At 35.8% G+C, this 24,933-nt stretch overlaps 1 protein-coding gene and 1 non-coding gene across 6 annotated transcripts in view; one reads left to right on the forward strand and one right to left on the reverse strand.

Moving 5' to 3' along the window:
* The window catches only part of DIAPH2 (diaphanous related formin 2), a 1,009,576-nt gene that overhangs the window by 129,560 nt on the left and 855,083 nt on the right, over positions 1-24,933 (reverse strand). The window lies entirely within an intron of this gene.
* On the forward strand, positions 16,324-16,430 carry LOC116881822. The gene has a single exon (XR_004385495.1). It is a non-coding gene; the product is annotated as a U6 spliceosomal RNA (small nuclear RNA).

Here is a 24,933-nt window from a genome sequence, read left to right on the forward strand (position 1 = left end):
TTGCAGACTATGAAATATGTTAAAGTTATTTTCAACTGAAAAAAATCTACTATTCATCTTAGAGTTATTTTATTTTTCTTTCCTCCCAGCCATTAAAGCCAGCTTATAAATGTAGAACAGAGAAGATGAGACATATGGCCAGGACAGAAATGAGTCAGGACTGTGATTAACATCAAAAATATGTCCTGTAGAAAGGTAGCTCCTGGATCACATTTATTTTATTATTTTTAAAGATTTATTTATTTATTTGGGGGTGGAGAGAGCTCATGCATGAGAGAGTCGTTGGAGGGGTAGAAAGAAAGGGAGAGAGAGAATCTTGAGCAGACTCCCCACTGAGCATGGAGCCAATGATGCAGGGCTCAATCTCACGACCCTGAGATCATGACTCGAGCTAAAACAAAGACGTTCAACTGACTGAGCTACTCAGGTGCCCCCAGCCTCCAGTCACATTTAGAAGGATTCTTCCACACTGTATCTTAGGACCTAAAGTATAATTCCACAGGAAAAGTGTAGAAACTAGTATACTAGTTTAGAAAGAAGCCTATTAGAAAGAAGGAACTAGTATTCTAGTTTAGAAAGAAGCCTATTAGAAAGAAGGAAGATTGTACTGGTTTGAAATCTTTGTGTAATAACAACAAAAATAAATTAGTGTAACTATTAGTAGATTTTTAGAAAGAACTTACCTTGGAATTAAATGAGAAACACAGGGCTTTAGATTATGGAAATGGTGATTAACATCTGAACCTTCTGAAATCACTTTTATAATAGACTTTTCATATCAGTTATTCTTGATTAAGTAAAACATTTATTGTTCTAAGCCTTAGAAAAAGGGTGTGTTCAGGGGTGCCTGGGTGACTCAGTGGGTTAAAGCCTCTGCCTTCGGCTCAGGTCATGATCCCAGGGTCCTGGGATAGAGCCCTGCATAGGGCTCTCTGCTCAGCAGGGAGCTTGCTTCCCTTCCTCTCTCTGCCGGCCTCTCTGCCTACTTGTGATCTCTGTCTGTCAAATAAATAAATAAAATCTTTTTTTAAAAAAAGAGTGTGTTCATGAGATTATACTGCTTAGACAGAATGCTAATTTTAGCTTTAAAGTTGTCTTCCATTCCTCTTAGAAATTAGAGTGACTAATCTAGATAGATTAAAGGGAGAAATTAAGATATTTTAATCTACAGAAAAAGAAAAAGATACATACAGTACTTTTCTCAAACCACTTCTTAAATAAAGCATATTTAACCCATTGATTTTGAAGTTGTCCGCATAACTATATTCATACATACCTACACACACACACACACCCCTACTCAAGCTACATAGCCATCACAGTAAGACAGTGCCTAACACCAACACAAAACCAGGCAAATACCAACAGATTTGGTAAATCTACTTGGTTGGCTTTTGCCTGTATTTGCAGTGCTGATTCTGTACAACTATGGTGAAACAACAACAACAAACAAGGATTAATGAAATTGGCTGGGTCGGGGAGAGGTCTATGACAGGGTGGTGTTCCCAGTCTTCTAAAAGCTCTAAATTCACCTACTTAGTTTTCAGTGTTTCCATAGCATTTCAATCTTATTTTTTTCTATGTGGGCATAAGAAAATAAATGTATACTGATCATGGTTATAGTAGTTTAAGTAAATGGGAGATAGAATTTTTTTTCTTTTTAACATTTCAGTAAAGAACCCAACCAAATTATTTTTTAAGTCACATAACTGGCTAACTAGCTTGAATTGGGCATTTGTATTTCCTATACTTTCTTTTAATTCTGATACTATAAGTAATGTGAATGACTTTTTAAATAATTTACATGTATAGCAAATGAGATCTACCCTCATCAATGTGGTTGCTGTGGGACTTAGAGAACCATTGCTTGATTCTATCATTGTGTGAGCCATTTGTGAAGTGCCTCTTTGGAATATATTTAGAGTCAGCCTCACATTCTTTTCAACAGTTTCAATGACAACAAATCTTCGATCTTTTATAGTAGGCCTGAGTTTTGGAAAATAAGACAAGTATTTCAGAGCTAAGCAGAATAAATAAGGTGGGTAATTAGGCCATGTAATACTAAAATTTGGTTAAAAACTACAAAGAATACGATATTGAATTTCTTCTTCAGCTCAAATCATGGCACTTTGAAGAACATTTATTTGGATAAATAAATTCTTGTTGGGCTGGTGGTAAGAACAATATATTCATTAAAATATAAATAAATGCATAAATGTGTGTGTGTCCAGAATTATAAAGCTGGACAGGATCGTTCATTTTACAGGCAAGGAAATGGAGTCCCAGCACCTAATACATTCCTAGTAAAGTACTTGGTATACTGCAAGTGCTTATTAAATGGAAAAAATACTATCTATATAGCCAAAATGATGATCTGTGGAGAAATACAGAATATATTTAGAACAGTGTTATAGTACTAGAATTAGGGGTAGAGCAAACATCTGTCCACTTGCTTACCCTTCCCATATTTCATTCTCAGAGAATATGCTCTTCTGTATAGTTCCTGGAAGAGGCAGCAATCCGATGAACCATGTGATCTTATTCCTGCCCTGATTGATTGAAATAGGTTGGACACCTGACCCAAGGGAACAAATCCATAGGCTAGGCTGTGCCAGTTAGATTCTGTCACAAGAATTTGGTCAAAGAGACCAGTATGTAAATATTAGCACTTGAAGTAAGGGTCAAGCTTTATTCCCATCTATGCAGTCATGTTTAAACAAAGGAAACCAACAGGGAAAAAGAGGAGACAGAGATGAATGAGAATATGGAAGGACAGAGAAAGCAACTTGTATTTCAAACTTTTTCCAGTTTTGTTTCCAGTCCAAGCAAGGAATTCTATGGTCTGACTGCCGTTTCCTGTCCTTGGAGGTCCAAAAGGTTGCCTATTATGTCCTTGAATAAATTCCACTCAGTTCAAGCCAGTTTGATTTCTATACCTTATAACCAAAAAAGCCTGAACACAATGTGTTACTGGGCTTCCATTTCCTACTTTAGCTTTTTAATAACAAAAATTAGAAAAATAATTTTTTAAAAGATTTTATTTATTTATTTAACAGATAGAGAGATATCACAAGTAGGCAAAGAGGCAGGCAGAGAGAGAGGGGGAATCAGGCTCCCCGCTGAGCAGAGAGCCAGATGCAGGGCTCGAACCCAGGACCCTGGGATCATGACCTGAGCCGAAGGCAGAGGCTTAACCCACTGAGCCACCCAGGCACCCCGAAAAATAATTTTTAAAGTGTTTGTGGAATGGCCGAATGCCTAGGGATATTAAGTGATTTCCTCTAAGTGATTCACACAGTGGCAGGTCAAGGACTAGAAACCAGATTTTCTAACTCAGCATATAGCACCTATTAGTAGAAAATGCTGGTTTAGGGCACAGACCCTCGGAAATGCTACTTAACCTCTTCTTGCCTTGTCCCCGCCCCCCATAAAAGGAATAATAGGACTTAACCCATCCAATAGGATTGTTGTAAGAATTAAATAAATTTTATATATAACATGAATAGTAACAGCTGATTGAACCTGGGTAGGAATCTGACTTAAAGGGCAGCCATCCTAGGCCCTAATGCAAAAAAAGGGGGGGGGTGGCATCAAATAACATTCCTCTCACAGAAATGTGGAATTGGGACCAAGAGTCTTTGTCAGGAGCTAGAAGGGGCAGTTAGACCAGGATAAGCAGAGTTTCCCTCCAAGCACACAATAATCAAAGTACTCTTTTAAAAAAGGCCCATGAACTTGTGCTGTGTGGCATCCCAGAGACAACTTAAATGTAGAATGAAGATCCCATTTCCAGGGATCTAGGTCTAGATGTAGGGTATTTCCTGTCCTGAATTCCCTTGAGGCTTTCTGTATCTCTCCAATAAATGCTTAATTTATATAGCTTCCAGCTATAAAATAAATAAGACACAAAGATATAATATGCAGCATAGGGAATATAGTCAACAATATTGTAACAAGTTTATATGATGACATATAGTAACTAGACTTACCTCGGTGACCATTTTGTAATGTATATAAATATCAAATCACTGTTATACACATGAAAATAATACAATATTGTATGTCAATTATTCTTCAATTTAAAAAAATAACTTTGTTCTTTACAATCAACAAAGACATAATTAAGTAAAATACTTATTAATATTACCTCAAGTTTTAGTATGAAAAGAAAAAGTAATTACATATACAGGGCATAGGTAGTAAGCCTACGCCTACTTCTCACTTCCCATCTCAAACACATTTCTCCAGTGTTTTCATACTCTTTCACAGCATCGTCAATATAATACTCTCATTTCTCTCTTTCTGGGTAAAAGTGTTTTATCACCATCTTAGCACCAAGAACTAAATGACAAAGGTCTTAAGAACGAGTAATTAATCATTCTATATCCATTTAGCATTACTGGATTAATTTTGTTTAACATGACAGATAATAGTTTAAGCCTAAATTCTTCCAATGAAAATGTGAAAATGGTCTTTACTGATGTCCTTCACCCTTAGAAGGCTAGCCAAACTTCAAAGCATGTCTATAATTAGTACCCTGCAAAAAATTTTAAAAACAGCAAACAGCAACCTGAGCACAAACCAGGAGAAAAAGAAGACTACTGCAAATTGTAAACAAGTTCAGATGATTTATAGGAATAGAATTCTACAAAGCTCCCTTAATGCCAGGATATAAACAGTTTTTAGTGCTATTTAGTTAAATGATAATTATAAAATGCATTGAACTGAATGAGAATTAGGATTGTCAGACAAATGCTTATAAGGGGTTAATTAATTCACATGAACCACAGAGCTCAGCTGAAATGGCCTCATTATTCTAAACCACCAATTTATCTGCTTCTTACTACTATTCTTTCTCCATCACATTTACCCTGTTACACCCTCACCCCCAGCAAAAAATGTAAGGAGGTAGAAATATTTAAAAAGAAATGTGAACTAAAGGCATTTTGCAAGGGTACATCAGGGGTACAAAGATGTCTGCTGGAACACTGAAATGAAAAGAGCATTTATTAGCACACCATGGCTCATAACATTCCAAAGGGCTCAATACTTTCACTATGTACACAAACATATCCCTTTCTCCTTTTCAAATGCCTCATTATAGCTAAGCCTGAAGCTTTTTTCTTAAAATGCTTTCTTCTAAAATTATTAATAATCTGAAGTTCCCTACAGGCCAACAGTATTACTACAGTAAAAATGCATCAATATGTATATATACTTACGTACTCTCTTTTACACTCTTTTAAAAAACAAAGCATTTAGTGGGAACAGTAAAAAATTTATAAACTATATATGGAAAAGCCTAGAGGAAGATGGCAATATCCCAGACTCTAAGGAAACAGTTCTTACAGCTTATTAGGTGGGTGTAGGAGACTGTAATAGGATTATGAGTTTTGGTTTAGCCTGTCCATCATTTCAAAATCCCCATAACTAAAGGGAGTATCCTCACAGGGGTCTGAGTTTAATATTGAAGCTGCTTTATTTAATTCTTCCTATTTTATAATGCTTGAGTGCTAATTAGTTCCATCTACTTTCTTCAGCCTTGTCAATAAGGCAACTTGGGAGCCAAGAACCTACTGAATTATGGATTAACCAGTTCTGTAACAGCATGTTCAAGCAACCTAGTTAGCTACTCTGAAACGTAATATGATTATGGGCACAAGAAAGCATAAAATATACTCTTTTGTTATCTTCTATTTAAAAGCAGGAAAATAAACCCCTATAAGTAAACTGTTTATTTTTGATGTGTTAATGAACATTTTAGATATGAAAACTAAAATAAATAACATTTACTTTTGTGTGTGTTAAACACAGCCTATTAAATTCACAATATCCAAAATATCTGCTACAAGAAGTTGGAACTAGTTTAAAATTTTTTTTGAACACAGATACAGATTTTAAGAATGGAAAAGACTGAAATTGAGCCTGACTAACATGAGTCCCCTCTACCTTCCCTTTTATTGAACCTGCATCCCAACCTCCCTGAGCTTTCCATCACTTTGTTACTTTGGGCATTTCAATTGACTCCTTTCTCCTACAGCTAGACTCTAGAATCAGCCCCTTAGGGTCACAAATTCTGGAGTTAGAAGGGAAGTTAGAGATAAAATGATGAAGCTCTCTCATTTCATAAGGGGATTAACTGAGATCCAGAGGTCAGATGACCTATTTCATAGGTGATAGCGTAACTGGAAAAAGATTCCACGTTTCCTAATTCCCTGTTCAATGCACCTTCACTTCTACTTACCATCATAACTATCCCACTCAACAATGTCGAGACTTGCTGGCTTCAGTAGGCTGCTGAGGTACCCCTCCCTGAGATATTAGTTTCCTTAGCCTCAGGGAATCAAGCTGCGATTGAGTACTGACAAGACTTAACTTGGCTATGTTTATTACATGCTCCCTGACTTACTCAAGTTTGTCCAAACTCCTCTTGACTCCACAGGCTTCCAATTCTACTCTCCTTTACTCATTCCTAAAAGATGATCTTGCCTTCTAATTTCTAAGACTGAGTCTATGCCCCAAGTTTCATCATCTGCCTTCATCTAGACATGAGTTATTTTCTGTCCTGTCCATCTTTGTGGTAGAAACACCTCTCTTTTTTCTCTAGCCCTGAAAGTTAATGCCATGTTTCTTCCCTTCCTATGAATACCTTCAATCTCTCTCTCTTAACTATAGCCTTCTTTAAACCAGAGCTAAAAAATTAATTGATGATTAATAATAGCAGTAACAACAACAAGCTAATACATACAAAGTGCTTATGATGTACTAGGCACCATTTTAGGCACTTTGCAAGCGTTAATTCATTTAATCCTCAGAATAACCTATGAGGTAATTATTTCTATTATGCTCATTTTACAAAAAAGGAGACTGAAACAGAGTCTGAGTAACTCGCCCAAGATGCACAACTAAGAAGTGGTAGCAGTAGGATGTGAACCCAGACAGCTAAGCTCCATAGTCTGTATTCCTAATCCTCACACAGCTTCTTTTATATTTGCCATATCTACACCATCACTTGTTAGCTTATTATGTTGGACAACCTACTGAACTACTCAGTACCCTTATATATAAAATAAGAATAATATTACTAATCTTAAAAGACTGATATAAAGATTAAGTGAACTAGAAAATATGTGAGCCACCATGCCTGATATATTAAATGTCAGTTTAAAAAAAATACTACACAGCAGTACAAAGGAATAAGGAAGATAATTACGCATTCATACAAAAGAATGTGCAAAATACATTGTTAAATAACTAGAACAAGGTGGCAAATAAATAAATAAATGCCAGTTAATATAATGGTAATAATGATTATATTATATATATTATATTATATATAATATATATATGGGAAAACCCAAAAGACTCCACCCCCAAACTACTAGAACTCATACAGCCATTCAGTAATGTGGCAGGAACAATTAAGTCTAGCTTTTATTAATTAAATATTCTGGGATAACTCTTCCAGAGGGAGATAAGCTTTATTATGTGTTGAAGAAATGCTTACCAAGCACTCTTCTATGTACTTTACCAATGTTAACTCATTTAGTCACCAAAACAACCATGAGGTGAATCCTACTATTATTTTAATTTTTTGAGGAATCTCCACACTGTTTTCCAAAGGGGCTGCACCAACTTGCATTCCCATCAACAGTGGAAGAGGGTTCCCCTTTCTCCACATCCTCACCAGCACTTGTTGTTTACTGTCTTGTTGATTTTGGCCATTCTAACTGGTATAAGGTGGTATCTCAATGTGGTTTTGATTTGAATCTCCCTGATGGTTAATGATGATGAACATTTTTTCATGTGGCTGTTAGTCATTTGTATGTCTTCCTTGGAGAAGTGTCTGTTCATGTCTTCTCCCATTTTTTGATGTGATTATCTGTTTTTTCAGCGTTGAGTTTGAGGATTTCTTTATAGATCTTGGATATCAGCCCTTTGTCTGTAGTGTCATTTGCGAATATCTTCTCCCATTCCATGGGTTGCCTCTTTGTTTTGTTCACTGTTTCCTTTGCTGTGCAGAAGCCTTTGATCTTGATGAAGTCCTAAAAGTTCATTTTCACTTTTGTTTCCTTTGCCTTTGGAGACATGTCTTGAAAGAAGTTGCTGTGGCCAATGTCAAAGGTATTCAAATTGGCAAAGAAGTCAAATGCTCTCTCTTAGCAGATGACATGATACTTTATATGGAAAACCCAAAAGACTCTACCCCCAAACTACTAGAACTCATACAGCCATTCAGTAATGTGTCAGGATACAAAATCAATTCACAGAAATCAGTTGCTTTCTTATACTCTAACAATGAAAATATAGAAAGGAAAATTAGAGACTCGATTCCATTTAGTATAGCACCAAGAAATGTAAGACACCTTGGAATAAACCTACCAAAGAGGTAAAGGATCTGTACTCAAGGAATTATAGAACACTCATGAAAGAAATTGAAGAAGACACAAAAAGATGGAAAAGCATTCCATACTCATGGATCAGAAGAACAAACATTCTTAAAATGTCTACACTGTCCAGAGCAATCTATAGTTTCAATGCCATCTGATCAAAATTCCACTGGCTTTCTTCAAAGTGTTGGAACAAACAATCCTAAAATTTGTATGGAACCAGAAAGGACCCCGAATCACTAAGGAAATGTTGAAAAGAAAAAAAACAAAGCTGGGGGCATCACGTTGCCTGATTTCAAGCTTTACTACACAGCTGTGATTACCAAGACAGCATGGTACTGGCACAAAAACAGACACACAGACCAGTGGAACACAGTAGAGAGCCCAGATATGGATCCACAACTCTATGGTCAAATAACCTTCAACAAAGCAGAAAAATATACAGAGGGAAAAAGTCTCTTCAATAAATGGTGCTGGGAAACTTGGACAGTTATGCATAGAAGAATGAAACTAGACCATTCTCTTATACCGTACACAAAGATAAACTTGAAATGGATAAAAGACCTCAATGTGAGGCAGGAATCCATCAGAATCCTAGAGGAGAACATAGTCAGTAACCTAATAATAAATAAATTTTAGTCAGTTCCTGATTCAAACTGGGGCCAGGAGGCAGGGAGGGGCACAGTAGGCCATGAAATGTGAACACTGGATATTTGTTAGTAAGGAAACATTTTTGTAAGATATGATAGAATTATTTGGTTATGTTAGAAATAATACTATATATACTAATATAAAATATTTTATGAATACATATAGAATTATTTACTGATGAAAAAATGTAACGTCTAGGACTTATTTGAAAATATCCAAGGGTGGGAGTACAGACAGAACAAGATTGACAGTGAACTGATCATTGTTGAAGCTAGATGCTGGGTTAATTATATTATTCTATTTTGTATATATTTGGAAATTTCACAATAAAGATTAAGGGGAACAGAGGACTGACTGACCATCAAGGCCACATAACAGATGAAGCAATTCCAATTAAACCAATCTCTCAGGAGAGGCAAGTTCTCAGTAGGTCACATAAGGTTCTTCTATGGGTGTCATTGCATATAAATTCATACATTGTACATACACACAGATATCTACACATCTCTTCTTTGGTGTGGCCATGTCATTTCTCCCCAGCTGGACATAAGGTAGTAGCTTGGAGACCTATTTTCATTTATTTATTTTTTGGTTTATTTATCATTGAACTTTGCTTTTAAAGTACAAGAAAGACCTCAGCATTTCTGTAGGAAAAAGAAATCAATTTAAAGCAAGGCATTAAGAAAAAAAGAAACAGAGGATAACTCATGATGCATGATTCTGAAGGGTATAAGAGGAGTGAGAGGACTAGTACAATGTGAGCCTCAGGAAGGGGTACAGAAAGAAAACGAGGGAGCTTGGAACATAAAGTAATTTACTGAGCCTGTTCGGAATGAGTTTTAGTTTGAGGGACTGGAGAGAATAGAACAGATCTGGAATAACTACCAAGGCATGTGATTTGGTGAACAATGGATAAGGAGATTGTTAAGCAGTAACGAAGACTCAATTAATGCTACAAGCATACTTCGTACATAAAAGATGAATATATAATACTTTAGATTTTTCCACAAGGAAATGAATTCACTGTTAGCATTATTTTGTTTTGTTGTTATTGTGTGATTTTATCTTTAAGAGGAGAGGATTAAATAGCAACCGTGTGCTTCAACTGTAATAAAACTAGCAAGGAGATATGATTCTAAATATTGTATTCCTTATGTTATATACTTTTTCTCAGGAAGCTTTCAAAATAGCTTGAATAATTTATGATTTGATTTTCATAATCTGCAAAAGTTGGGAAATATGTAAATATTTCTTCTCTTACTTTGTGCAAAGTAAGTCCAAAAAAGCAAGGGTCAAGCAACAAACACAATATCGAACAGTAAAAGCCTCACATTTGAGGAAAATAAGATATATTTTAACATCTAACTGGGCCATTTACAGAAGAATAAAGACAGTCACTTAAGCATTTGTTGCCATGGGCATTTGAGAAAAATGTCTCAATAAATAGCTATGGACGCTTACTTAGGAGAGGAAGTTTAGATATAATAATATTGCATAATTTAATAGGATACATAGCTATAGAGCAATTTCATTTTAAAATAGAAAAAGCTAAAATAAGATTTCTACTATCCAGAAACCTCAGAGAATGAGTTGATTTGGATAGCTGAGTGTTTATAAATTTTAAATACTAACACTTTTTATCTTAGCCATTTGTATAGAAATGTTTCACTGATACACATTTTGCTGCATACAAAAAGAAAATCTACAGAAAATCCATCATTGCTGATTTACATAATTATCATTAACATCAAATACTGTGCTGTTCTCTAAATCCAACAAGGTCCTCAGGGCATACTTGAGGTGTATCTATTTTTTCTTTAAATAGAGGAGAACTACTCTGTGTTTAAAGTTCCTTTTCATCTTAAAAATGTTTTAAATCCTATTTTATTTATTCTGATGATATAACTGGCACATGGTCATGAAAGAGTGTTATGAAAAGTTGGAAGAAACTAAAAAGCACCCATAGTACTGTGATATAGCTATAAGGACTTAATATTTTGATGTATTTCATTTTGATTTTTTCAACAACTACATACATATTTTTTATTTGGCTGAGACCAGTTGCAATTAGTTTTGAATCCAATGTTTTTTCTTTGTAAGATGTTATCTGTTTTGATGATTAGTTCATCTCCTCCACTGGAATCAGCATACTAGCAATCACTTTTTATTGCTGTAGGTGGGTCTCAACATACCCACCACCTCAATATTATTGTGTTGTGTCATATTTACTGAGGGTGAAAAACAAAACAAAACAAAACAAACAAACAAAACACACCAGGAAACCAGGATGGCAATAGAGTAGGAGGATCCTGGGCTTGTCTTGTCCCATGAACACAGCTAGATAACTATCAAATAATGCTAAATATCCCAGAAATTAACCTGAAGACTGACAGAACAAATTCCACAACTAAAGGGAGAGAAGAGGCCACATCGAAGGACTGCAGACATAACTGGATTTTCTAACAAAAAGAAGGCAGAGACTTACATAAAACTCCAAGATAAGAGGAATTTATCCGAGATGAAAGAAGACTACAAGCCCACAGCCAGAGATCTAAGTGAAACAGATATAAGTAATATGCCTGATGGAGAATTTAAAGTAACAATCATAAGGATACTCAATGGGCTTGAGAAAAGAATAGACATCAGTGAGGGGCGCCTGGGTGGCTCAGTCATTAATCATCTGCCTTCAGCTCAGGTAATGGTCCCAGGGTCCTGGGATTGAGCCCCGCACTGGGATCCCTGCTTGGCGGGAGGCCTGCTTCTTCCTTCCTCCTAACCCCCACTTGTATTCCCTCTCTCACTGTCAAATAAATAAATAAAATCTAAAAAGAAAAAAAAAGAGACATCAGTGAGACCCTTACCACAGAGACAAAGGAAATAAAAAAGAATCAATCAAAGATGAGAAATGAAATAAACAGGACAGGAAACAGGTTTGATGCAATGAACACTGGGCTGGAAGAAGCAAAGTAATGAATTAGTGTCCTAGAAGACAAAATAATGATAATTATGAAGCTGAACAAAAGAGAGAAAGAAGAACTATGAAACAGGAGGTCAGACTTAGGGAACTCAGTGACTCCACCAAATGTAAAAACAACAACAACAACAACAACAACAAAACCACACAAAGGCATTTGCATTATATGAGTCCCAGAATAAGAGAGAAAAAGGGGTAGAAAACTTATTTGAAGAAATGACAGCTGAAAACTTCCCAAATCTGGGGAAAGAAACAGACATTTAGATCTGGGAGACACAGAGAACTCCCATCAAAACCAACAAATGCAGGCCACACCAAGATATATTGTAATTAAATTTGCAAAATATAGTGATAAAAAAAAATCTTAAAAGGAGAAAGACAAAAGAGGCCTAACTTATATGAGAAGACCCATAAGGCTAACTGCAGATACCCTTACAGAAAGTTAGCAAGCCAGAGAGGGTGGCATGATTTATTCAAAGTGCTGAATGGGAAAAATATGCAGCCAAGAATACTCTACCCAGCAAGGCTGTCATTTAGAAGGACAGATAGTCTCCCAAACAAAAACCAAAGGAGTTTGTGACTACTAAACTAGCCCTCCAAGAAATATTGAAGGGGACTCCTTGGGTGCAAAGTAGAGACCAAATGTGACAAAGATTAGAAAGGATCAGAGAAAATCTCCAGAAACAATGACAAAACAAAAAAAATGGCAATAAATATATATCTATCAATAATTACTCTGAATGTAAATGACTAAACATTCCAATCAAAAGGCATAGGCTGTCAGAATGGAAAAAAAAAAAAAGACCCATCTCCATGCTGCTTACAAGAGACTCTTTTTAGACCCAAAGACACCTGCAGATTGAAGATGAAGGGTTGGAGAAATATTTAGCACACAAATGGATGTCAAAAGAAAGCTGAAATAGCAATACTTACATCAGATAAACTAGACCTGAAAACAAAGACTGTAAAAAGAGATGAAGGGCACTATATTATCATAGGGGAGAATCCAACAAGAAGATCTAACAATTATAACTATTTATGCACCCAGCCTGGGATCACCCAATATATAAAATAATTACAAACATAAAGGAACTCATTGATAATAATAGAAGAGTAGGGGACTTTAACACCCCACTTACATCAATGGACAGATAATCTAAATAGATAATTAACAAGGGGGGAGGGCTGGGTGGTGCAGGGTATTAAGCACCTGACTCTTGGGTTTCAGCTCAGGTTGTGATCTCAGTGTTGTGAAATTAAGCCTTGAGTCAGGCTCCATGACTAGCAGATGATTTCTCTCTTAATCCGTCCCTCCCCCCACTTGCTCTCTCTGTTTCTCTCAAATGAATAAATAAATCTTAAAAACAGGAAAGAAAGAAGGAAACACTAGCTCTGAATAACACACTTGACCAGACAGAATTAACAGATACTTTAAAAACATTCCATCCTAAAACAGCAGAATACACAGGTTTTTCAAGTGCACATGGGACATTATTCAGAACAGATCACATATTAAGTCACAAGTAGCCCTCAACAAATACAAAGAGATTGAAATAATACCATGCACCTTTTCTGACCACAATGCTATGAAACCAAAAGTTAAGCACAAGAAAAAATTCGGAAAGACCACGAATATAGGGAAGTTAAACAATATGCTACTAAACAATGGGTAGGTCAACCAGAAAATCACAGAAAAATAAAAGAATACACAGGAAAAACTGAAATTGAAAACACATGGTCCAAAATGTTTTGGAAGCAACAGAAGCAGTCCTAAGAGAGCAGTATATAGCAATACAGGCCTATCTCAAGAAAAATTTCAAATAAATAACCTAACCTCACACCTAAAGGAGCTAGAAAAGAAAAACAAAAGAAGCCTAAAGACAGCATAAAGAAGGGAATAATAAAGAGTGGGACAGAAATAAATGATACAGAAATTTAAAAAAACAATAGAGCAGATCAATGAAATCAGGAGCTGTTTTATATGACACAGCTCATTTTACCAAGTCTAATTTTCAGAGGTTTTTATAATTAATATTCATCCTCCAGACCTCTACCTACTTTAAAAAAAACCAACCAAGTTTATACTTCTAAAGCCATTTCTAAGGGTATTGTAGGTTAAACACTGTATATATACTAATTCATGGCATAAACAAATGCCCCCATATTCAAACCATTGTAAAAACTGAGCTATACAACATGATTTTATAATATCTTAGAAGATTTTTACTTCTTGATACCCATGTGCAACTTCTATTAACACTGAAGACAGATTTATTTTGTTCACCAATAGATAGATATATATACCCATATATATATAACCAATTTTGATCCTGAAGAACAGCACAAAAGTCTGTTTTTTAAGCCTAAGACTTACTATCCTTCATCTAGATGCCTCAGCACTCTAGAAACTTTAACTGGTATTTGCGCAATACAGAACATTCACTTGATATGCATACATACATACAAAAAGCAGCTGCTTTATAGGCTTAACCATGCTACATAATGCTGAGGACAGAACATGATAAATACCACAGCCAACTGAAATTGCATAAGCAATTTTAGCAAGTACAATGTAAGACATACACCATCATTCAATGCCAAGTATTTTCACAAGCAATGGTGAGAAGTGCCAATGGAGGGCATAATGGGTCCCTCTAAAGAGCACCACGGGGGCACTCATTCAGATATAGATCCTCCCATCCTTTGTTTCTCTGACTATAGCCCTCATTCCATGCTTGTCATTTGAGTGGGGATTTAGTCAGATGAAATTCTCTAGGATTATAGTAGGAATTGTTTTGTTAAAAGCCTGATCACCAACGGAAAATACTACCTTCTCCTATCCTCTCCTAACAATCTTCCTTTTGAATGACCATCCATTGTTTCACAAGATAAAATACATTCATATTGTGCAAAGTTGTTTACCTGCTAGTTAACCAGGAAATACTATTGAATTTGATTACTTTAATTACAAAAGTAATAAAATAAAATGCATACACAATAAAAAAGATTATTTAACAAATACCTATTTTCAAATTGCCTTGGGACTGTTTATGGAGTGGTCTGGCCTAAAGCAATTACTAAAACCAGATTTGAATGCTATTATAAATAGGTATAAGTTTTCCTTACATAACCCGTATTTATATTATCAATAAAAGCTGAGACTTAAAGTTTGCAGTAATAACTTTGTGGAGAAAGCAGGGCAAATTTATTATCTAGGATCCTTTCTTTATCTCCCCCTATTACATCTGGGATACCTGTATAGTACTTAGGTGATATGCCTAAATCTTATTAGTGGAGGGGTTTTCTATTTTAAGCACAAATCTGGCATTTAAAAATCCCAAAGTCAAAAAATTAACATAGAAAATGTCATAAAATTAAGCAAATTAAAAGATACTGTCAATAGCATGCAGAACAGTCAAAGGACTAATAACTCCAGTTAAATAGTATCAGGAATGGGTAATAGATTTTTGAAAAGTAGATACCAAGGCAAGAGAGACAGTTCATATCAAAGCATAAAAGATATTTAAAGCACAATAGCTATTATATTAAGCCATCAGTCCCTTGATTATTATTTTATCATTTGTACAGCTGACACAGCTGAGTACAAATAGCAGTAAAAATCTGAGGTTTTTAATTACCAGCTTGCACCAGTGCTAACCATGAAGCATATCCAATGCTAGCATAAGTCATCACCAACTTAATGCATTTATATATCTCAAAATTAGCTTATTTAGGAAAATATAAATGACAAAAACTGTTAATGATATATAATCTTTTCAAAGCAGGCTTATTTCTTTTTTTTTAAAACTTTATTTTTCCTTCCATGAATGTTTAAGGGGCAAGATAGTCAGTAATATAAATTATTCATATGAATTCTGTTTCAATTAGCCAGAGAAGAGTCATAAACATGAAAAAAAAGAATTCTTAACTATGTTGGTTTAGGAAGAAAAAGATTTATACCCTAAGAAAATACTAGTTTCCTTGTTCTTCTGCTGCGGAATCCTGACATTATTAAAGGAGTTAGAAGAATAGAACACTTTGGAGTATATAATGAATTTCTCTGTTTAATAATGAAGATGTAGTTCTGTGTAATCTAAAATTAATTTAAAGTTAGTGAAAAGAAGTAATATTCTACTATCTCTATTTTGTTCTCTCCTATTTAAATTTAACAAGTAGTAGCAGCTTTCAGGAGGACAGCAGGCACAAAAGATTCAAATTAGATGTCAAAGTTGAATAAGTCAAGTTTGCCTTCTATTATTTGAATGGGATTTAACTAATTTGTTCAATAACCTTTTTTTTTTAATTATCATGCTCACTTTGGCAGCACATATACTAAAACTGGAATGATACAGAGAAAATTAGCATGGTCCCTGCACAAGGATGACATGCAAATATGTGACAATTATTTTCTTCTCAGTAAAACTTAGAGCTCTACAGAATGAACTTCAAAAGCAGTGACCATTTCATAAACAGCGTGACATTCAGATTGAAAACAAGTAAGATGACAAGTGGATGGAAAAGGAAAGTGGTAGAATTACATAAAAGAAATACACTGGAGGGAGCAGGCTAAACAACACAACTCAGCTAAATCCTTTTACTCTCTGCCACAAATGCAAGTCAAATAAGATCTTTTCATGTGAAGCAATGTAGTCCTATGACAAAGTATCATGAAAAATGTACCAGTGGCTTGTTTTCATTTTAGCTACATTTCTGACATCTATGGCCTGTAGAGATATTCCCTGTATCACATACACAGGTAACAAATGCACTGTGTGTCATCTCTAAAGTCATGTTACTGTGACTATATTCATACAGCCCTTGCTTTGGGTTGTTTTCCTAATAGAAAAGATAGATTTGTAATTATTCATTTATACTCTCGCCCACTTCCCATTACTCCTACAAGCTGTAGAGTCAACCAATGTAGAACAAGTGAACAAAGAAACAACGTGCTTTAGAAAACATGACTGAAGCATTCATATCATTTAGGAGAAAAATCCCAAGAATAAAAGAGCTTGGGTCTACCTTAAAGCAGGAACTTCCCTGCAGAGAGAAATGGGAAGAAACGAAGGCACATAATACCACTACAGCTGCAATATTTCTGAAGTAGGACACTCAGAAAAGGGCACAAGCTATTCACATTTCTAGAAACACTGCCTTTAATGCCTCTGCAAAAGATTTAGCAGCTTAGTGGAAAGAAGCAGCACATGGAGGAAAAAAAAAAACATGAAAGAAGAGTTAGCACTGCAAGGAAATTTGCTTAAACTAATATTAGAAAGAAAATATTTCAGAAATGGTTCCCTCTAATAATCACATGCCCTAAGGCTAGAATAAAAGGTCTTAGCTAATTGGTACAAAAGCAGGTTTGGACACACAAGAAATAGAATTCTATGATGAATTCTACACAACCACTACCCTTTTTACCTTCAACTATGCCAAGACAAGTTCCACATGTTACAGAACCCAGGAAAGAAGGCAAAGGAAGCCATACTTCAAAACTGAGCTTCTTTTCCAAGTTTTATTTAATTATTTTTAAAGTTTTGTTTATTTATTTATTTGACAGAGATAGAGCACAAGCAGGGGTAGAGGCAGGCAGAGGGAGAGGAAGAAACTGGCTCCCTGCCAAGCCCAACCTGGGGCTTGATCCCAGGACCCTGGGATCATAACCCCAGCTGAAGGCACACTTAATTGACTGAGACACCCAGGCGCCCCTCCAATTTTTAAAGACAACTTTATCATATTTAACTTTTATAGCCAAATCAACTAGGAGAACAAAATATATCTGATGGTCAAGAATGGAAGTAGTAGTTTAAAAAGTCATGTCTAATGCATAATAAAAGAGCTTTCACATGACTTGATTAAAAATCATGATTGAGGACACCTGGGTGGCTGAGTGGTTAAGCATCTGCCTTTGGCTCAGGTCATGGTCGCAGGGTCCTGGGGTTGAGCCCCGAATCGGGCTCCTTGCTTGGTGGGAAGCCTGCTTCTTCCTCTCCCACTCCCCCTACTTGTGTTCCCTCTCTCACTGTGTCTCTGTCAAATAAATAAATAAAATCTTTAAAAAAAATCATGGGGCACCTGGGTGGCTCAGTTGGTTAAGCATCTGCCTTAGGCTTGGGTCATGATCCCAAAGTCCTGGGATCAAGCCCCACATGGGGGATCAAGGGGACTCCCTGCAGGGGCTCCCTGCTCTGTGGGGAGTCTGCTTCTCCCCCTCTCTCTGCTCCTCCTTTGCACTAGTGCTCTCTCTCTCTCAAATAAATAAAATCTTATAAAAAATGATTGATAAAAGATGCTACTTTCTAAGGGCCATGCTTTGATTTGGAAAAACAGGTAAGTATACACACTGCAGAGTCTCACTTTTACTGAAGTTAGCCTCCAAGTTAAAAAAAAAAAAAATGAACGAACAGAGCTGCATGTTTTCAAGATGTTAGAGAAAAATTAACATATCAATTAGTTTATAAGAAAAGTGCTTTTAAAAAATATTTTGTTTTACATACCTAATTATTAAGATTTCTCCTTAGTGCAGAACTTCATTATGACCTGTTAGAGTAAAATCTAAAACATTATTTGAATGTATGTGGAGAGCAAAAATTTTTGTAAAGTCTTAACACTACTAAACTACCCTACTTACTGAAATCCCACTTTTTCCTTTTCATTGAATACGTTTATAACTGTCAGGCTGTAATCAACTGCCCACTGTGGTCTGAGGAACTTGTATGAAAAGGTATTTTCCCCTTTAATGTTTTTTCTTTCCAGAGTGTGTACGTTCTGAGAGCACAAAAATCACGCAGTCATTTCACAACTGTCTGTACTACTTGATGAAATAATTTTTATGAGTATACAAAAGATTCATCTTCTGCTTCATGCTTTACTCACTACCAGGAGTACTTATAAATTCCAGCAGTGATGACACTATAATCCTAAAAAGTCTGGGAACCAAGAGTCCATCCAGAAACTTTTCTCTGTCCCTTTGAAATATCCTTCATTGACTCCTCCCTGACACCAAGACCTGAACAATTTTATGTAATGTAAGAAAGAATTTATTCATTAAGTATTATCAGTCTTGTTTGTTTTCCTAAAAGGGATAGAATGGTGAGACTTAAGTAAGACAGACTTCAAAGAATTCTGACAGAATTATATTTCCTCATTTTTTCTGTCAGTTTTTCTTCCTCACGACTAATATGTGGAATATCAGATTGGGACAATGGCAGTGGGAAACAATGTTGTAAGGGAGGTAAAAAGATAAAACACAATTCTAAAGCAGCAGAAAGGAAGTGAGGAAAGTGGTGTACAAAAGACCCAGGACCACAAAACATGATACGTAGGAAAGAAGTTAAGAAATTGGAAGCACGGGGTGCCTGCGTGGCTCAGTTGGTTAAGCAGCTGCCTTCGGCTCAGGCCATGGCTCCGGGGTCCTGGGATCAAGCCCCACATTGGGCTCCCTGCTTAATGGAGAGTCTGCTTCTCTCTCTCCCTCTGCCTGCTGCTCTGCTTACTTGTGCTCTCTATCTCTCTGTCAAATAAATAAATAAAATCTTAAAAAAAAAGAAATTGGAAGCACAAGGATAATCTATAATGCACAGAATCTGTGTGGACAGCATTCAGCTTGACCATAATCCTTTTTCAGTGCTTTGCATTTTCCTCTGCTAGGAAGTTCTAAATGAACCATGCAAAGCAATCAATACTATTTGTGGCAACTGAAAAAAAAAATTCAAATGGCAAGATATATTGTTTTTCTACGTATTTGTCTTTTCTAATCTAATTCTACCTGAATTCAATATTGAAAACATCCTCTAATAATTTCCTAGAAACTCATTATGATGTAATTTTATTTCTAAATTTATTTTCTGCATTGGACCATTATCCCATTCACAAAGGATGGTCATCTTCTTGGTGCCTTCATGCTGTGGATTTTTAGGACTACTAAGTAAACTTGTTTTAATGTTCTCTACAAGTATATGAGAGTTCATTTAATTTTGGACCATAAAATGAAAACTTCGTATTAGAAAATTTCTTTATCGGCTCCTGGGTGGCTCAGTGGGTTAAAGCCTCTGCCTTAGGCTCAGATCATGATCCCAGGATCCTGGGATCAAGCCCCACATTGGGCTCTCTGCTCAGCAGGGAGCCTGCTTCCCTCTCTCTCTCTGCCTGCCTCTCTGCCTACTTGTGATCTCTATCTGATAAATAAATAAAATCTTTAATAAAAAAGAAAGAAAATTTCTTTAAAAAGAACTCTAAAAAAAAATCTTTCATTACTTCTGGCACTTAAGTAGTACTGATATAGACAACTGAAATGATGTCACAAATATGACTAAAATAAGCAGTTGATTATCCACAAAGTCAGACTGCTTATCCTTCTTGATATAAACTTCCCTTCATAGATTAGCTCCAAATATTTAAAGGTAATCAGTTTATTAACAAGATAGACATACACACATTTGATTAATAGTGATAAGTCTGCTAAAAATATATTAGCCATTATAAGTTTCAATAAAGATGAAATCCATATACAATAGTATAAACTTTCCAAACAGTATGAAAATCATATCCTTGTTTTTGTGTTTTTTCATTTCTTTGTGTCTGGTATATACACTGACTTTCTGAAATCACTGTAGAGTTTTGAATAATGTATGAAATAAAAAAAAAAACCCTGCTCATTGCCCACAGAGTACTGTATTGCTTGCTCTATACTACATCTATGCCAGACAAACAATAGAATAGACCAATAACCCTGAGAAATCTCAAGCTAAAACCTTCCTAGGTGGAAAGGGAAAATATCACCCTAGATTCTAGAGGTTCCTCAAACAAACAGTTCAATCCCTTAGAATACGCATACATACTAGATAAAAAATCTTAAACTTCAGAAGACCTGTTCTGTGAGAAGACCTGTAAATCTGTGAGAAAGCTGGAAAAGCAATTAATTAGTTACATTTATTCTAAAGAAATTCACTAACTTCTGTCTACCTCCCGTCTTATAGAGCATATTTACAAAGACTGATGAGAAGATATGTAAAACTTGAACAAAAGGCTCTGTTTTTTTCTTGTATTTTCTCTGGTAGTACTTGGGTATTTTGCCCTTTAAGCATTAGGAGTATAACAAATTGCGATTTGGGTTGAGAATGACAAAAAGGTGGCAGGCAAATGCAAGCATGATGGATGTAAGAATAAAAGTAATGACATAGAGTTATATTTTGTTTTTTATATAAACTCAGAATTTTTCTTTACTTGTCAAGCCTAACATTACTAGTAGAAAGGTCATGTGAAGGTAACGTGCCTAGGACATTTGAGTTTTCCCATAAAATAAACTTAGCATGAATGGAATTCCATTTACAGTGCTGTAGAATGAAATTTCTATTTATTTCATCTCCTAAATTTCAAACTTGAGAGACAGCTTCAGGTATAATATACTGAAAAGGATCTAATGCAGATTCAATTTTTTTTTATAACTGTGAAGTATCCAACAAGCAGTTATCAAGAGCATGTAATATACTGAGTTATATGCTAGGTACTAAAAATAAATCATAATCTTTTAATAGTGAAACACGGATATAATCCTTGTAGTATTTTAACACTTTATATCATCTATATTTTTAAGAACGTTGACACTGAGCATAACCTTACAAGGTTTCCTGGAATAGGTGAAACACTATATTAGGTTCAAGGTTTCGCAGCTCATGTTTTTGTAAATGCAATGAATACCGATGAATAATAGAATCTCAGAAGAGTACTAAGTAGCTTAAGATACCCACTGCTCTTTTCCTTTCTTCCTTTACCTTCTACTCTTCTCATTTTAATGAACACAAGGAAAAGAACTACCAGGAGTTAGGTTGAAATTATAATACACAAAAGAGATGTGTCCAAAGGTTTCACAAAAATTAAAAGATGGGTAGAGAGTACATTCATTTCCAGGTGAATCTAGCTGCTTTTGGCCACTGGGGCAGCAGATGGAATTTAGCTGGACAGTTTACAAATTCTTATCCCTGTTTAGGAAAATACACAGTAATGTACTCCTGAGTCCATATGAGAGAAATGAGCTCATAATCACAACCACCAATTAAAACAACTATTCCCTTTTCACTTTGAAAGCAGTTAGTTTTCCAGAAAATTTAAGGTACTATTACAGTCTGATGAATACCTTGTCAGTTAATGTAGTTACAAATGCACAATGTCTGCTCATATTCCAGTGGTCTCATGCACCAGACATATAGGGTAGCAACCATGTATTCCCAAATTGAGGGTTTATAAATAAGCAGGTGATTATGGGAGCTTAACTACTAACATTAGCATGTCTGCAAATTTTTGACATGGAATTAGAACTACTAAGAAAAATTTATTGCTGTCTAACAATCACTTATCCTAACTTATCCCACGCTCCAGTATATAAAGGAAGCCTACTAAATTCATATTCTCATTAAAAAAAAATCAACTGAAATTGACCTTATCTCCTACTGGGCTGCAGAGATCACCGATGAAGAAATGTGCAGTAGAGCTGATTATACTGTGTAGGAGAAAAGACAAGCAACAGTGATTGAAATTTCTATAGAGAACATCATCAGTGCTTGCTTAGAATGATTTTACATATAAATAGAGCACAAGTGGTCTGTGTTCAATTTGTTCTCTAGTTGTCAAAGAATAATCAAAGGTAGACCACTTAGTAATTTTCTGTTTCCAGCTTCCCTAAAGCAAACTTAGATATTCTTAATCAATACATATGTATGTCTGTCCCAAAAGCAAAATTTAATTTTCACAAATAAAGAGAAAACAAAATCCCCAAATTATGTAACTAATATAGGTATATGCTTCGTCATAAAATTCATATATAGTGATGAAAAAGAAGACAACACTAAATAGTTTTAAAAATTAACAGTATTCTAGAACTCAATGCAATCTGGCTTCTATCCTTTCTCACCTCAACCCCCTAACCACACTCCTAAAACTAGTTTTGTAAAGTTACCAATGAATTCCCAATAGTTAAATCCAATGGATCCTTTCAAATCCTTATTTTATTGGTTCTCTTGGCTACATCTGATGCTATTTGGCACTTTCTCTTCAAAAAGTAATACCACAATTGCTTTTTTTCTCCTCACAGCTCCATAACCAACTTCTTCCTGCTCTTTTTCATGTGTTCCAGCTTCCAAGCTAGTCCCATAATTAGTGGTTTTCGACTTTTGTGGCACATTAAAATCGCCTTGATAACTTTTAAAACATACTACTGCTCAGGCCCTGACTCTACAGAATTGGATTTAATTGGTTCAGAGAGGAACTGGATGTAGCTATAAGTCTCTCAAAGTGAGTCCACAGTGTAGCCAGGGGTTAGAACCAGTGCCACAAATGTTTGTTCTCTCCAGGGCTCTTCTGTCTTTTGCTCCCTGCTCTATTTTCCCTGGATTATCTTACCCATAGTTGTATTTTTATTTTTTTAAGATTTTTATTTATTTATTTGACAGAGATCACAGGCAGGCAGAGAGGCAGAGAGAGAGGAAGGGAAGCAGGCTCCCTGCTGAGCAGAGAGCCCGATGTGGGGCTCGATCCCAGTACCCTGGGATCATGACCTGAGCCGAAGGCAGAGGCTTTAACCCACTGAGCTACACAGGTGCCCCCGCATTGTTGTATTTTTAGATGTGACTTGAATGTTGATCAGTTCTCCAAGATTCCTAGTATTTACCTTGTAGTTATCACCAAGAGGTAACCAAGCTAACTAACATTACTGAGAACACTAAGGATTTTTGATTTGCTACTTCCTCACCACCTCCTTTCCTCATCTCAAGAAAATCACACTTAAATTATGACCCACCCATTCTTGACTTTCACCACTTGAAAACCAATTAATTTGAAAGTTGAAAAAGCTTTTCTGAAGAAGGCCTCATCCTTTGAAAAAGCTTTTCTGAAGAAGGCCTCATCCTTTTTGTCTCCTTCCCCATGTCTCCCCCAGCTTCTTCCCAGTTAACTCAAGAGTATCTTTCTTTAATACCCAATCTATTCTCTCTGTATGAGGCCACAGATGTCTGTAATTTTAACTTATGATACTATTCTCTCTGCATTAGAGGACTATGAATCATATCACACAATAGATGAGAAAGTGCTTTGTTAACTTTCTAAAGCACTGGCATGCTGAAGTAATTTAACTATGTCATACAGTATATGCTAAATAAATACAACTGAATTAAGAGGGAAAGGGCCACATATTTATAAGTGAAACTAGACATATTAATTTATGACTGGAAACTCCATTCAAGACCCTTGTAAGTGTCTAGAGTTTCCTGTTAGAGTCTGTAGAAGAGACACAATTTATCTTTTCACTCTTTACTTTTCTTTCCTTTAAACCCCAGCATTTAAGGTACACAGGATATTCTTCATTTTTTAATCCATTAGAACATTGCTCCTGACTTCACTGTTCTACTGAAACTGCTTGGGAAAAGGTCAACTGTCACCTGCTAGTTGACAAACCCACTGGTCTATTTTCAGTTGCTTAACTTCCTGCAGAATACGACCCTGCTTACTTTCTCCATTCTGAAATTCTCCCCACCCTCAGTCTTCCCTGTGTTACTTTTTCCTGCTTCTCTTCTTCCCTTTCTAACCATTTTCCCCTCAGTGTCCTTTGCTGATTCCTCTATTTGCCTCTTAAATACTGTAATTCCCAAATACTCTATTCTTGGCCTATTTACCTCTAACTGGACCTACTCTTTCTGGGTAATCCCAAGGTTTCTATAACCCTATATATACAGATGCCTCCCAAATCTGTTATTTCCAGCCTCAACCCCTTTTGCCTATGTGTGTGTGTAGTCATGTAATTTTCTACTTAAAAACCTCTACTGGATACTCCGGAGGAGTGAAGATGGCGGAGAAGTAGCAGGCTGAGACTACTTCAGGTACCAGGAGATCAGCTAGATAGCTTATCTAAAGATTGCAAACACCTAC

Source organism: Lontra canadensis, unplaced genomic scaffold (assembly GCF_010015895.1).
Source record: "Lontra canadensis isolate GAN:19392208 unplaced genomic scaffold, GSC_riverotter_1.0 scaffold77, whole genome shotgun sequence".
Taxonomy (NCBI): Eukaryota; Metazoa; Chordata; class Mammalia; order Carnivora; family Mustelidae; genus Lontra; species Lontra canadensis.